Source organism: Cryptomeria japonica, chromosome 9, assembly GCF_030272615.1.
Source record: "Cryptomeria japonica chromosome 9, Sugi_1.0, whole genome shotgun sequence".
Lineage (NCBI taxonomy): Eukaryota > Viridiplantae > Streptophyta > Pinopsida > Cupressales > Cupressaceae > Cryptomeria > Cryptomeria japonica.
In genome coordinates, this window is record NC_081413.1 from 116,685,604 (window position 1) to 116,703,197 (window position 17,594).

The window sequence follows — 17,594 nt, forward strand, 5'->3', positions numbered from 1 at the left end:
GGAAGCTCATAGAATAAGCCACCATCGTACTGCCAACATGGAAAGTGAATGAGAAATTGATAGACACCATTTCGGCCACCATCAAATTGCCAGCAAAGATGAAGGATGAACAATCAATCAATCAATCAATTAGCTCAAAATAATAAAGCTGAACATGCCAAGCTTTAAATCAACTTGATGTGATTGTAAAAACATCATTAACTGCTCACTTTACAAAACCAGAGTTAATACATTCTATCGAAATCTTGAATAATAGGGTGAGTGTGTCAATCATTTAAATATTTTTCCTTTCATCATTGATAATGCTTGCTAGATGAGGAAAATTTTCCACCTTGAAATTTGGAGATGTAGAATCCACTTCCATCTTATCACAGCCCAAATTTGCTAATACATCTGCTACTCTATTACCTTCCTTGAATATGTGAGAAATGCAACATTCCTCAAACGAATCTAGTAACAACCATGCTCACTTTAAAATATAGGAAATTTTCCAATTAAATGAACCTCTGGAAATGCAATCTTTCACTATAATAGAAGAATCTCCTTCAACATGTAACCTGGGGAATCTTAGGTTTTTTGTCAAAGTCAGTCCATATAATAAGGCAAGAGCTTCCGCTAAATTGTTTGTGCCAAGAGGAATAGAAGAAGATTTAGCTGCCAAGAGAGAACCTAAATGATCTCTAATACAAACTCCAATTCCCAAATCACTAGGATTTCCTCTAGATGAACCATCAAAATTTAACTTGACAAAGACAATTGGAGGAGGTTGCCATTTAATTAGGTTTCTGTTGATTGACTAAATTTCTCAGCCAAATGTAGCACAAAAAGAAGGGATAGCAAGACCTTTCCAAATCTTGATAATGCGACCATCCCAAGATGAAAAATGAAAGTTGCTACTTATGTTCTTGATATAAGCATTAACTTGTTCTGAAGCATATTTCTCAATTCCTTCTAGTACCAAATGAGTTGGAGATTCAATCTGTCTAAAAATTCTTTTATTTCTTTCCCACCAATTGACCAAATGACAGTTGCTGGAATACATTTCCAAATGCTAGCAAATAAAGATTTTGTGAAAAGAGTAGGCTAGGATTGGAAAAGTTCCCATAAAGTATAGGGCAGCGACATAGATAAATTTAGTTTCTCCACAACATGGAACCAACATTATTGAGAAAAGGAACACTTAAGGAGTAAATGGTCTATAGTTTTAGTTTTAGCTTTGCATAATACACAAGCAAAAGAGCTAGCAATGTGTAATATTTCCAATTTATCACTTGTTAATATCCTTTTTCTCAAAGCTAACCAGACAAAGCAACCTTCTTTGGGAAGCACAACACTATTCCAACAAAATGAAAAAGTTTGACTCTTAACTTCTTGATTTTCCATATGTCGGGCAGCCACATAACCATCTCTGACTGAATATTTGCCATCATGAGCTGGACCCCATAACAATTTGTCTTTTTGATTTGAAATATACACTCTTCTTCTAGACAAAATTTCTTGAAAACAAGACCTTTGATCATCTCTAATTGGTAGATCAAGAGGATCTTTCCAAATGGCTTTCCCTGAAAAAATTTAGACACCACTAACATAGTCTATGAAAAGCGAACCCCAACAGGTTTTTATAGTTGGAATGGCATCCAAAAGAAGTTCTAAAGACTTTAAAGAAGGAAGACCATTCCATGAGTCCTCCCAAAAACAAATTCTCTCACCATTGTGGACCTCCCAAGATATATATCTTGTAATAATCTACCTACAAGACATCATGAAGTTCCAAACAGCTGACCCTTTTGGGGGATCAAGGGTTTTTATGACTTAGGAAGGGTTTAAAGAGTCCAAGAATTTTTCCTACACGATTCTGCACCACTTGGTGTCTGGTTTGGAGACCACTTGCCACACATGTTTACCCCCAAAGGTGATGTTTCTTTTAGATAATTCATGTAGACCGACACCCCCTCCTCCCTTATCATGTGCCATTTCCTGAATCGAAATAAGTGGGATCTTTTTTTCTTCTGACATATTGTCCCTCCATAAGAAACCTCTAATAAGATTTTCAATATGATGAATGACTCCAGTAGGGGCTTTGAGGACTAACATGAAATAATTGGGAATGGGAGACAAGACAGTTTTTATTAGAAGTAACCTCCCTAATAAGCATAGCCAGCGGGCCTTCCATGTGCAAATGGCATTCTTAATTATGTCTATAGTAGCTTTCCAATAAGCTGACTCATTGGTACCTACAAAAAAAGGAATGCCAAGGTATGTGGTAGGAAGACACTCTTGAGAGAAACCCACAATATCAACAATTTTCCTTGTGACGACATCATTTGTATTAAAAACATATATCTTTGATTTCTAAGCATTAATTCTTTGACCCGAGACTGCCATGTAAACATCCAAAGTTTGTCTGATTTGTTTTGCCTCTTGAACATTTGATTTACCAAACAACATGTCATCAGCAAATAAAGAGTGTGTAACTGACACAGATGTACCTTCAATGTGAGCACCCCTTCAAAGCCCTTCACCATGTTTAGACTTAATGATTCTATTAAAATCTTTTGTCGTAATTATAAACAGAGATAGGGATAGGGGGTCTCCTTGTCTCACACCTTGTGAAGAAGCAAAGAAACTAGCAGGAACATCATTAATTAACACTGAAAAGTGAGCTTCTAAGATACATGCCCTAATCCACTTACACCACTTCTCAGCAAATCCAAATTTTCTCAAGACTTTAAACAAAAAAGACCAATTAAGTTTTTCATATGCTTTCATCATATCCAATTTGACTACAAAAGAAGATGCATTGTTGGAGTGGATGGAGTGCAACACTTCATGGGCAACTAAGGCACCTTCCATGGTTTCTCTTCCTGGAATGAAACCACCTTGTTCTGGGGATATGATTTTGATAATCAACTTCTACAATCTCAAATAAATGGCTTTGGTAATAATCTTTTATATTCTATTAATTAATGAAATGGACCTAAAATCTGCAAAAGTTGTTGGCACTTTGATTTTTGGAATAATAGCAATATTTGTAGTATTAAAATTTCAAAAATGGATGAGCTCTTTCTTGACTCCTCCATTACTACCAACAATTTAGAGCCCAAAACTTCCTAGCATTTTTGGAAGAAAATAGTCGTAAAACCATCCGGACCCGAAGCCTTGTCCAATGGGAAAGAAAAGACTACTTTATGAATCTCTTCAATTTTAAAAGGGGCCAATAATTGTTGATTATCCAGGGGACAAACAATATAAGGAATAGCATCCATAATCTCCTATTCTTGCACATTGAGTGGAGGGTCTGAAGAGGTAGGAGGAAGTAAGTTATTAAAGTAGTTAACTCCTTCATCTTGAATTTCTTGAGCATCTCGAAGGGTTTTACTTGAGGAGGCTTCCTTAATGGAAAATATAGTAGTGGCTTCCCTCTTCTGCTTAGCTAACATCTAAAAGAATTTGGTGTTTTTATCCCCTTCCCTTAACCATATCTCATGGGATTTTTGTCTCTAGTATTCCTCTTCTCTCTTACAAATTTCTTCCCATTTCACCTGAGCCTATTTCTACTTAGCAAACAATTCTGAATCAAGCCCATTAGAGATGATATGTTCATTAATCTGATGCAACTAGTTTTGAACAAGTTCTTTTTGGACAAATATGTTTTTGAAGACTTCCTTATTCCATGTTTTAATTTGGGTTTTAACATACTGCATTTTTTTATGGAACTTAAACATTTTGGTGCCCACCACCTAGGGGGAACTTACCCACCACTGTCAAATCAAGGCATGCAAGTGAGGATGTTAGAATGACATCCTTTCAAATTTGAAAGAAGGTATATGGTTATGTTCTCGTAGGGGTACCATTTTTTCAATACTCAAAAGGATAGGGAAATGATCTGAGCCTGTTAAGGGTAAAATTTGAACCTCTAAAGAATAGTTTTGAGCCCTCCATTCTTGAGAGAAAAGAAATATGTCTAATCTCTTTGCAATTTGTAAGAAACTAGCTCTCCTATTGGTCCAAGTGAAAAAGCCATTTTGCGGAAGACTGTCAAACAAGTCATTATCATTTATAAATTCTTTGATGTCTTCAATAGTCTTGATAGGGGGACAAATACCACCTTTTTTTCTCTTCTAGTGAAGTAATTGCATTAAAATCCCCCCCCCCAAATAATATTTTGCCCTACAACTTGTTGAATGATCTGAGTGAGAGAGGACCATAAATTCTTCTTATCCTGTGTAGAGGTTGGACCATAAACATTTATCAAGTTGAAAATCATATCCAAATTCTTTATACTAATATGCTGCCAATTGGTTCCTTGCTTTACAAATTGAGCAATTATTGACTTTGGATTTCAGAGAACCACGAGACCTCCTGAAGCACCTATACTTTGGCTATGTGCTGATTTCCAATTTGGCCATTTGGCTATTGTTTTCTGAAAAACCTCATCTGACATTTTAGTTTCTTGAAGTAAAACTACATTTGCCTAAGAAGAGTCAAGTTGTAACTTGATTTTCTTCCTTTTGTCAGAGGAATTTATACCCTTGACATTCGAAGACAAGACTTTCATACCTATTGAGGAGAACTACATTTAGTTCTCCTCATAACTCTCTTAGTAGCTGAGAATTTTTTATCAATGGTGTTTTGAACACCAACATCAATTTCTTCTTTTGCTTTAACCACTTTTGACTTTCTCCCTTTTTTTTAGGAGTTCTCAAATCTAATTTACTTAAAGTGGGTGTTTGGGAGATGGAAAGGATTTGAGAAAAATCAAGCTTCCCTTAAATAGATCTTCTTCCAAGGATGAGTTATAAGGGAAAAAATCTGATTGCTCTTCCTCTACTAAAACCCCTTCCTAGTTTATTTTTGAAAAATTTCTTGGAAACATATTCGGTGATAACTGGTGACAGATATTAGCATCATCTAGACTAGAATTAAATGGACCAAAATACTGCATTTTTTCCATATTGGCATTAATTAATTGGCAAAATATGATCAGATGCAAAATCCTGATTTTGAACAATTGCTTTTTGATTCTAAATCCAATCTTCAAAGTGAGACTATGAAAGTATCTCAGTACCCTCAAATTTAGTTAAATGAGGCATATTGTCAACTTTGCCACTCATACTAGAATCAAGCTTATTATCACGCCCTAATAGTTGCACACAATTAGCATAATTTCCCAACATCTCCTCCTGAGCAATTTCATCAAAACGTGTTGAAGACACAATTAAAATCAACTCATCTACCATTCTTTGAAGTTCTTCTTCTATTTTTTTGTTACATTCAGCAAAATGCAAGGAATGAGAACATGACTCTATATGAATGAGACCCATTAAATTTCTTATGAAAATCAAATTTTAAACAATACTTTTCAATTTGAAATAAGATTAGAGCCCTTCATGTGAAATACTGAAATAATTATGTATATATGACCCTGAAGATTATGAAGCCAAAGTGTTCCATTCAAAGAGAAAGCGGAATTGATAGTCTTACCAAAAAACCAGCTCCTATCAAAACCTAAGAACTTGTGCTTTCTCAAAATAGATGGGAAAAATGCCTTAAGAAATGCATCTAAAAGTGCTTTATAAACAAGCTTAAGATTTATTTCATTAAGGATTTTTTGATTAGGAGAACCAGGTGAATTGTCTGGATGGGCATTCTTAAATACTAACTCAAAAGAGACATTGAAGGTCATCATGTCCTGTACCTTAAGTGGTTGTATTGAAATCTCATCACCCAATCCCTCCTCCTAAAAAATGACCTCTATTTTTTGTCAAATGTAAAGAGCATTGAAGAAGATATGAAGTGTGATCTTTACACACAAAAATCCTTTGTTGAGTAGTACCCTGGCACTGTGTGTTATAGTGACCAAGAAAATTTTGATGTTGATCTACATAGGTAGCATTTTGGATTTCTATTTTATGATCCCAAGCTCCCCATTTGCTCTGAATAGAGATTGAGCATGCAGAAGACTTTGAAAAATTAAGAAGGAGACACACTCTGACTTGGAAGTGGATAAACTTGAATGGGATCAAGTCATGCTTTATAAAAATTTCAAACATGTTAGCCAGAGTTTCAATAATATCAGGGTCTCGGTATTCAAGAGGTAGGTCTGGAAATGATATCTAGAAAGGCATGAATTGACATAAATTTGGATCAGGCTTAAAATTTGGTACCCAAGGCAAAGTAAAAAGGCCTGAACCCATGCAAAACTATCCCTTGTGTTTATGAACTTCATCTCTATTTACTTTTGAATCAAATAAAACAATCAGGTATTTTGATTGTGAATCTAAAAATGAAATACTCTTAACCCCTATCCACATTTTATTTGCCTGTTCCATAATATCAGAAAGTTGTAGATTTTAATCCCAAAATTTACCTATGAGTGTCGTATCCTTTAATAATTTGATATGAGATGAAAGTAACTCATCTGGTAATGTAATTCTATAACTGTTGTTAACAAAACCCCCATCGACATCTTTCTCTACAGTATGATCCTTGGGCATGTCTTTCTTAGATTGCAACACCTTCTCCTCAGTCCTATTTATCACATTTTGTGGCTTCTTTCTCCAAACTCTTGTATATTTATTTGGTATGAAGGGATCACTGCTTGTTCGTATTAGCTTGAAAGCCTCCCCTTCCGTAAATCTATTATGAATCAAGATGTTATTTGGACTGGACATAAATTTAGGGCTTTAATAGAGATATTATTTGGCCATGAAATGAAGGATGTGAAATGGCGGTAAGTATCTGGATGCCTATCAGCTAAACTTGATTTCTGAGCATGAACATTGAGCCTCTTCTTTTGCCATATTCTTTCATCAAAGGTCTTTGAATGATCCCTATTTGGGAGTCGAGGAGAACCATCACAAATGTCAAAGACAACCCTAGGGCCAAATTTATGCCATCTAGTCATGCTCGACCAAGTAGGAGCTTGTTTATCATCGTATTTGTGATTGTGACCTAGCCAATCTCTACCTGCGAAACCTTAGTGACCCTGTCCTTTTTGTATCTCAAGACTTTACCCACCCATTGCCAAATTCAAATTTTGGGAAGCACTCTTTCCCACTCCTCCTCCTTCACTCCATAAATTAAATAAATAGTTATATTTATTTAATTTTCCTTTTTAGCCATTCTTCATATTCTACATGTAATCTCATTTTACTCTGTAATAACCACATAATCACTTGCACATGGTATAACCAGTCATTAAGAGTGGATTTAATCATCCCAAACCCCATTAGATTCACTTTTCATGTTAAAAGCATGGGTCAAAATTGCACTCCTTAGTTTTTAATTCATCAGACATGTGGATATCCCCTTCTTTTACAAAATACAATTTTAAATTCCCCTTTTAATCCCTAGATATGACTTGTGACAAAAGCCAGATCATTTTGGAGAACTTCCTAAGGTACTTGATAGTACCTATTAAATCATATCCCTCTACTCATTCCCATGCCACATATTAACTCTTAATTTTCATATAATCATGGAGAAACCATCCTCATCTAATCTCCTATTGCCACTTTTCAACCTTTGCATGCTTCAAAGATCTCAAGAATTACAAGTCCTTAATCCTCTAAATTGATTCCCCTCCCTCCATTCAACCATTATAATTTTAATTTAAATTGACCTCAACCCAAGATATTTTCATCCATCACTTGAACACAATGTTATGTTAATAATTTATGAGTATTGTTGGATGTTGTTTGTCATTGCTGCTACTAGGATATGTTGTTGTCATTGATGTCAATATATTCCTGTTATTTTCTCCGGTGATTTCATTTTGGGAAGATCTTATGATCCGGTTTGTAGTGTTGTTTTGTTGATCACTGTTTTGCAGAGTTTGGTATTTCCTCTGGTATATTTTGGCATGATCAAATCTTGTGTTGATTCTTTGGGATATTGATTGGGATGGTCTTGTGTATCTTCCTTTTAGCTGGATCATGATTTGGTGCCCCGCAAGTTATCTTTCTTTGTGACAGTTCTTGACTGGTTGTGTTCTTGAGCTTTCAAACATTAACCGATGAAGATTTGATAAGTGGTGTTAGTGCAGCTATTCTTGATGATTCTAATCTGCTTGGTGGTGTTTCCTAGTCATGTCCTATTTTTTTTGGTGATCCATATTGATCATTGTGCGAGTTTTTGGTGGTTCCTATCAACCAGTGATGATTTTCATGTTATGTGGTTTTCCTGGTGGTGTAGCATGTTGCGGTTGATCTTGGCATGATTTCCAGTGGAGTTGAGCATTTGGGAATTTGATTTAGGTCTATGTTATGCTATGTAAATCATTATATTGGGTCAATGGTTGATCTGTGTATCGTGTGTTGTAAATTTATAATTAAGGGTTTGAGGGTTTAACCAACCTTATTGTCAAGGTTGATGATTTGTATATATAGGAGATATATTCATGTAATTTAGGTGTCTATGTTATGTTTGCATTATCAGAGAGAGGTTTATGTGCGAACAAGTGATTTATCCTTTGGTGTTGATTTTGAGGTGAGATTGGTGTTGCAAGGAAGACATCTGTGCTTAACCGAAACTGTAAGTAGGCATTTGGAGATATTATTCTTTCAGTTCATTTCTTCCAGATTGTAGTCTGAATCTTGTTGTAAGTCAGTGAGACTTCCCTATGGGTTGTAGCCTTCAGGCCATTATATTTGAGTAGTTAGCTCTAGGAAGTGTGCCTGAATGCATGTGAATTCCCCAATGTAATATTACACATACTATTGCAAAGTATCATCTTACTGTGGGTAGGTTCCCACCATGGTTTTTCCCTTAACCAGTTTTTCCATGTCAAAATATTGGTGTTGTGTGTTGTGATGTTAATTTGCTTATCTATTTTATTACTATAGTTTATCATATCTATGTTTTGTGATTAAGTTTGGTGATCCGGTGAAGACCAATTCACCCCCCTCTCAGTCTTCCTTCTTGGTTACTGTTAACAATTGGTATCAGAGCTAGATCCTCTAATAGAAGCTTAACCACTTGAGGAGATCCAAGATGACATCTCAAGGTGTTATCTTTAAGAAGGACAGTCTGATATTTGATGGAAGTAACTATACTATATGGAAGAACTAGATGGAAGTGCATTTGAAATGTCCTGGTGAAGATTATTGGAGGATTACAAAGAATACCTATATTGTTCCTCAAAATGGACTATCTACTCCTAATGAGATCAAGGAAGCTGAACACAATATTAGAGCGAAGGAAGCATTGCTTAGTTCCTTGACTGATTCTGAGATGAAAAATGTGATGGGACTTTAGACTGCACATGAGGTCTAGGAGAAGCTTGAGGTTCTATAAGAAGGTGATAAACTGGTGAAAGTTGCTAAGTTGTGGAGTTTAAAAGGAAAGTATGAGACATTGAAGATGGGAGATGATGAGAACATACACTCTTTCATGGCTAAGGTGAATTATCTTTTCCTAGGTATCATATGTGTTGGTGGAACTATTGAGGAAGATGAAATTGTTGCTAAGGTGCTGATATCTTTTCCTCCTACTTATAAAAACAAGGTTTCTTCTATTGATGAGATCAGAAGTGTGACTACAGTGACAAGAGATATGATGGTTGGAAAGATTGCCACATTTGAGCTGAGTGAGTTTGGAGAATCACATGGAAAGTTTGAGACTACATTTAGAGCATCTACATCTGTATTTGGTAAGAAGAAATATGATCTTGATGAGTGCAGGATATCTAGATATGAGAGAGAGAGAAAGAGAGAGAGAGAGAGAGAGAGAGAAAGAGAAAAGAGATGGAAGAGAAAAAAGAGAGCTAGATGAACTTGAAGCATTGATTTCTTGGAGATTTCCTAAAGGTGCTGGTAAGTATGATGGAAAGTTACCTTTGAAATGTTTCTCTTGTAATAAGATAGGACATTTTGCTTCTAGATGCCCAGAGAGAATGGATAAGTATGACAGACATGATAAGTTTTATAAGAATGATAGGAATGATAGATATAAGAAGAATGAGAAGTATGATAAGCCTTACAAGCCTAACTGGAAGTATAGGAATCAGAAAAACTATTATTATGTTGCTGGTGAAGGTATTACAGATGAAGAATCAAAAAGAGATGAAGTTGTATTCCTTGCCATTAAGGAAGATGGACCTGTACCTGTTGACTCCACTAGTTGTACTATTGAGGAGAAAGCTTTAGCTACTAAAGTTGAAGATAAAAATGAATGAGCAATTGATTGTGGTTGTTCACATCATATGACTAGTGATAAAAGAAAATTTGTGAGTATGGAAAGGTATGATGGTGGAATAGTTAGATTTGGAGATGACAAATCCTGTGTGATCCGTGGGAGAGGTTCTCTTTCTTTTGATGGTAAGCATAACACTAATGATTTTTTTGTATGTTGAAGGTTTGAAACATAATCTTTTGAGTGTTGGACAAATGGTTGATAAAGGTTATGATCTACAATTCAAGGATGGTAAATGCAAGATCTTAAATGCCTTTGGTATATAGATTTCACCTAAAACCAAGACTGAAGGTAACATTTTTCATTTGAATGTTGGTGAGAAAAGTTGTTTGATTGCTCAGATTGATGAGAGTTAGTTGTGGCATAGGATAATGTGTCATACAAATTTTGATTCAATGATCAAGATCAGTTCTACACATGATGTTAGAGATCTGCCTAAGATTATTAAGCCTACTAATCTGGTATGTAAGGAATGTCAGCTGGGTAACAAAGCAATAATTTATTTCAAAATAAAATAGTATACATCAGGTGGACTACTATATCTTACTCAAACTAGACCATACATTATGCATGTTGTGTGCATGGATGCTAGATATGAAGCTGATCTAAAAGAGAGTCATGTCACTGCTGTTAAGAGGATATTCAAATATCTGAAGGGAACTATGGATTATGGTTTATGGTATCCGAGGAATGATGAATTCATGTTATCTGCCTACACTGATGCAGATTGGGCTGGTGATATTGATGACTGGAAGAGCACTATCAGTGGAGTATTCTTTTTGTGTAATAAGTTGGTTTCATGGGCTAGTAAGAAACAAGATTTGGTGTCCTTATCTACTACTGAAGCTGAGTACATTGTTGTTGCTAGTAATTGCACTCAGGTAGTTTGGATGAAGCAAATGTTGAAAGATACCAGAGTTGTTTATGATGAGCCTATTGTTATATACTATGATAATTCCAATGCTATTAACATGTAAAAGAATATGGTGCAACATTCAAAGAATAACCACGTGTCAATCAAATATCATTACTTGAGAGAGCAGGTCAGTGAAGAGAAGGTGAAGCTAGAATATGTATCTACAAAGGAACAAATAGATGATAATTTCATTAAACCTTTTCCTATAGATACATTTGTCTACTTGAGAGACAAGTTAGGGGTATCCATCCCTCTTGTTAAGAACTAGATGCATTAAGTTGCATCAATTCGGTGGATTTTAAAGCCTTATCTTTTTATCCGGATTGGTGTGTTGGTGTTGCTCCCTTGTTGGAGTAGTCTGTGTTTTGGCATGAGTTTAGTTTTTTGTTTTGATATCTCTAGCATTGAATTCAAATGGGAGAGAGATCATGTGAAAAATTGCTTTACCTGTCCTGATCTTAGGGGGTGTTTGTTGGATATATCTTCTTTCTTTGCATTGATTATTTTTCACATTCATATGTTGTCATCAATTGAAAAGGGGGAGATTGTTGGATATTGTTTGTCATTGTTGCTGCTAGGATATGTTGTTTTCATTGATGTCAACATATCCTATGATTTTCTCAGGTGATTGGATTCTGGGAATATCTTATGATCCGGTTTGTAGTGTTGTTTTGTTGATCACTATTTTGTAGAGTTCAGTATTTCCTCCAGTATATTCCGATGTGATCAAATCTTGTGTTGATTCTTTGGGATATTGCTTGGGATTGTCTTGTGTATAATCATTTCAATTGGATCTTGATTTGGTGTTCCATAAGTTATCTTTCTTTGTGACAGTTGCTAATTGGTTTTGTTCTTGAGCTTCCAGATGTTGACCGATGAAGATCTGATAAGTGGTGTTGGTGCAGTTGTTCCTGATGATTCTAACATTATTTCTGGTATTTCCTAGTCATTTCCTCTTTGTTTTGGTTATTCACATTGATTGTTGTGCGATTTTTTGGTGGTTTCTATCAACCGGTGATGATTTTCATGTTATGTGGTTTTCTTGGTGGTGTAGCGTGTTGTGGTTGATCTTGGTGTGATTTTCGGAGGAGTTGAGTGTTTGGGAATTTTATTTAGGTCCATGTTATGCTATGTAAATTATTATATTGGGCCAGTGGTCGATCTTTGTATCGTGTGTTATAATTTTGTAATTGAGAGTTGACGGTTTAGTTGACCTTGTTGTCAAGGTTGATGATTTGTATATATAGGAGATATATTCATGTAATTTAGGTTTCGATGTTATGTCTATATTATCAGAGAGATATTTATGTGTGAACAAGTGATGTATCCTTCAATGTTGAGTTTGAGGTGAGATTGGTGTTGTAGGGTAGACATTTGTGCTTAACTGGAACTGTAATTAGGCATTTGGAGATGCTATTCTTTCAGTTCATTTCTTCCGGATTGTACTTTGAATCTTGTTATAAGTCAACGAGACTTCCTTGAGAGTTGTAGCCTTTCATGCCATTATATTTGAGCAGTGAGCTCTAGGTAGTGTGCCTGAATGCATATGCATTCCCCATTATAATATTACACATACTACTGCAGAGTATCATCTTGTTGTGAGTAGGTTGCCACCGTGGTTTTTCTCTTAACAGGGTTTTCCACGTCAAAATCTTGGTGTTGTGTGTTGTGTTGTTAATTTTCTTATATGTTTTATTACTATAGTTTTGGGGATTAATTTTGGTGATCTGCTGAAGATTGATTCACCCCCCCCTCTCAATCTTTCTTCTTGGTTGCTGCTAACAAGTACACATATATCAATTTTCAATTGAACATAATAACCTATATTTGGTGCAATTTTATGTTTTCATTATGTTTTGTCAATCCTCATACTTAATTTTCAGTTTGTTTATTTTTTTCAGTAGAGTTGGTTAACATTTCTTTGTTTTTCTATATTAGTCTAAAGATTGAATATACAAACTAATAACTATGTGGCCAACATTTATTTCTCTAGATAGGAGACATAGTGGTACACGAAACATCTAACATAATGTTAATAAATTTTGATGTAAAAGTACCATCTAACAAGGTAAGGGTGTCATTTATTGACAATATAAAAGATTGTCAACATCTACTTCTCGTAACTATAATGAGAAGTCCTTTTTCTACTGATAACCTTAATTGTAAAGGCAAGAGGTCATACCTCCTACATGAAAATAAAACTTATCCAAAATCTAGGTTTGATATTTTCAATGGTGAATATTTTAGACAAGTTAATCATAGAAAGAATGGAGTCATGCACATAGTTTATTTAGGTAGATCATATATTTCCTTACAGTGACAAACCACTATTATGGAATATTTTCTCCTCATATGTTCATGAGGGGGTAGAAATATTTTCACAACCCAAGTTAAAAAGAAATGGTAGTAAATTTTGGCTGAGTAATTAGGACAATTAAATGTTTATTTAATTAATTAAGTCATTTGATTACTTTTTCACTTAAGGTAAAGTTGGGTGCTTTTTTTATCTAGGGTTTTCTTTTCTAGCTATAGTTGAGCTTAATTTAGCTCCTAATTTGCATTGCTTTATTTCTCCTAATTTTTGCATTAGGGTTTTTCACCTAGGATTTCGTTCATCCTTTATAAGGATTCATTAATTCATTGTAAATGTATCTCAATCAATTGTGCAATAATACAGAATTCTCAAGTTATAATTGAGCATATAATCTCTTGCTTGATCTCTTTTGTGTGATAGGTGTTTTTCTTGCAGATTAATCTTGGCTCCTGTGGTTGTATCATTAACTTCTACATGGTATCAAAGTGCAATATTTTCTCCTACATGGTATTAGAGAAAATATGTCAAGTTCCCATCCACGTGCTTGAGGGCTCCAATCTAGGGTGGTTTTTCTATGCATATTGGGCTCAAACAAAGATTGTCATCACATTCACAATGTCCCAAATCCCCAAGACTGACTCTTGTTTTGTCAAAATCCGAGTAGTTGAAGTTTTGGATCAATTTGGTTTAGGGCACAAAAAATGAGGCAAAATATGGGGGTAGCTAAAAAATTTAGGCACATTGGCATGAAATGAAGGTTATTATCACGCTTAGGATGCTCAAAAACTCTAAAATCGCCTATCAAAACATTAAAAATGGTGTAATTGATTTTTTTTTTTTTTTTAATTTGGCCCAAAAATTTGTATCGTGACATATGAATCTATACAATTGTATAGACTTGTGCCAGGCTATATCCCAATCAACAAAACTAGGCATCACAAAAAATCAAGAAAAGAAAATCTCCAATGCTAAATTTTTTTGTTGAATTTTTTTAATAAATTTTATCAAAATCATCAATCAAAAACTGGGGGGTCTAAGAAATTTATTTTGCAAGCTTTTCATACAACTTTCATGCACAATCATTGTGCATGTAGGCAACACAATAAGTGATGTCATCACGTCAACCCCACAACATTAACATCAACAACACTAACTTTAGCACTTGCTCTATTTTGGGTACATCACTATTTGTAGCAAAAGGCTAAGGTATCTACAAAGAATCATTTGCCAAATATTCCCTAAAAAGCTATAGTTAATTTTTTATCCATAACTTAGTCATATAGGCTTGAAATTGTGCAAACAAGATATTGTCAAAAATATATTTCTGGCACTAATTTGAATATATAGATAGTTTTGCCAAATCCTACACTAATTTTTCATACTAGGCCTCCAAATTCAACCTTCATTTTTTCACCTTTGGGGCTATATCTTGCACATTCAAACTCCATTATTCAAAAATGAGACATCATCAAAAAGCTCTCAAAGGGCAAGTATATTTTGTTTAGATTTTTGTGTTTTCACTATCTAGTCAATTACTTGGATATTTTGGCACTTGGATTGGATTTGTTTGTTGGAGAGGGTTGTATTTGATGTTCTTTACACATGCTAAGATTCTTGGGGTCTAGTTATTTTATTTGAGGATGTATCATGGGTTTTTTGTTCATCCTTCAATTATCTACTTGGCAAAGGGAAATTATGAATCTTGGCGACATGGCATCCTTACATATCTCAAGTGGCTAGATATTTTTTCTTATTTGTATGGACTCATACCTAAACCAACGAATCAAGGGGTAAATCAGCTTGGGGTAATATCATAGACCATGTTGTAGGATTGATTTGTTATAGTGTCGATTATGACATTATGTGTGCTAGATATCGGACCTTGAGTGTCCTTGCACATTTTGGACCCAACTTTGGGAGATGCATGGAGACCCTCATATCTATCCATTCCTAAAGGATTGTATAGAAAATTATCTTATTCCCCTAGTTAGTAAAATTTGACTAACCTTGGAAAATTGTAAAATCTTCTAAAATTTAGAATACACATAGTAGTTTGTAGAGATCTGAAACCATTCTAAAACATCTAGCCAATACATGTGTGTGTGTGTGTGTCTAACAGTATGATGATGATACTTTAGAGGAGCTTGATTATATCACAAGTCTTACAAGTTTGGATGGATCAGAGACCTATCTTCCTATTCCTACTCATTGCATTAAGATCTCATCTCAATCATCTTCATCTTTTCTTGTTCTTGATCAGAATAGCATTGGCTCGCACACAAACCCCATTGATTAATTAAAGAAGGCCATTATTCTTCGAAACATAGCTACTTGGGATTCATATCTTATAGACACATCATCCTTGTTTATGGAGTCTCATATTATAGATTTGGAGGATTATTTTGAGGAAATTTATCTCCTCTTTGTTGATAGCCATAACAATGTTGTCATTTTATCTTTGTCACCCATGGAACTTGTTCTTCATCAGTTTTTGTAGAGTTCAAATTTTTCATCTCCTTCATTTATTGGGCATGTACTTTATTGGTTTGTGGCATCATCACCTATCATCGGCATAGTAGCATTTGAGTAGTTTCTAGAGGTGCACATAGTTTCGATTTGGGTTCCTGCATCTTCTTGTTTCTAGGAATGGCTTCTCATACCTCTTTCAGATTTGTTTCTTCCTAAAAGGAAAAATGTTGTTTGTAGGTAGTGGACCATGTTCTTGGTATAATCACAGATATAGGAGGAAAACTGAGAGGGCAAGGGGGGGTGAATAAGTTTTCCACAAATTAAACACTTAATGCAGATTATAAACTATTTACCAGAGTACAATATAAATAGCACAGTGAAAGATAAAGCATGAAAGATAAACCACGATGGGAAACCCTACCCACAGTCAGATAATACTTCTGCAACAATATGTGTAATGATTACAATGGGGATTACACTTGCAATCAGGCTAACCACCTAGAGCTCATTACTCAACACAAAAAGGGAAGTCTCACTGACTTACATAATCATCAGACTACAATCTGGAGAAAATGAACTGTGAAGATCTAGCATCTCCTAATGCTTGATACAGTTTTGGTTAAGCACAGGTGTCTTTCCTACAATACCAAAACCTTCATAACGCTTCATTGATTGATATAACCTTGTTCACACAATTACTTTTCTCTGATAATGTAGACTTGATTTCCGATCTATACTGATATACAAATTACATGAATATATCGCCTATAATCATCAACCTTAATAACAAGGTCGGCTAAACCCTAAACTCATAAACCATAATTACAAAAATTACATCACACGATACCACCAGACCAATATTATGAATTACATTACATAGCATGGACCTAATTCAAATTCTTAAATAATTATATCCATCGGAGATTCAGCTAAGACCTATATCAACACATTTCACCAACTGGTAGAAACCCTTAGTGTAATAACACAGAATAACCAACTGGATCCAAATAGGACACCAAATCATCAGATCAACCAATGTGAAGCCACCAAAAAATTATGACATGATCAAGAAATCTTCAACACATTAGGAACCATTTCTATGAGCCAGACCAAAATAACTTAATCAAATCATCAAATATCACCAACCGGTACCAAGAAATATCAACCGATAATCCAGAAGATAAGAGATAGCTTCCTAAGCACCAAATAATGAACCAACTAAATGTGAAAAGCAAATTACCATCCTGAATAACCATCCAAAACTGAAACAACCAATCATATCACACTGGACCAGAAACACTGATAACCAAGTCCAACTGGGATAGCAACAGTCAACCATGATAGCAATAACCAACTGGGATAGAAATAACCAACCGAGACACAATATTGACATCAATAACAACACATAAGAAAATTCAACATATTGCCAACAATCTCCCCCTTTGGCATTGATGGCAACACTGAATGTGAAAAACATCCAAGTGCCAAGGAATGCCAACAATATCCCCAAACAATCAAGAACCAACAAAATATCTCTCCTGATTTTCACATGAACACCTCTCCCCCTTTGACATCAATAACAAAGGGTTGATGCCAAACCAAATAGTTGATTACTCCCCCTGAGAAGCATCATCATCCCATCAACCCAAATCAGAAGATATTTCTGATAAGCTCACCAGATTGATGCATCCCTGCATCTCT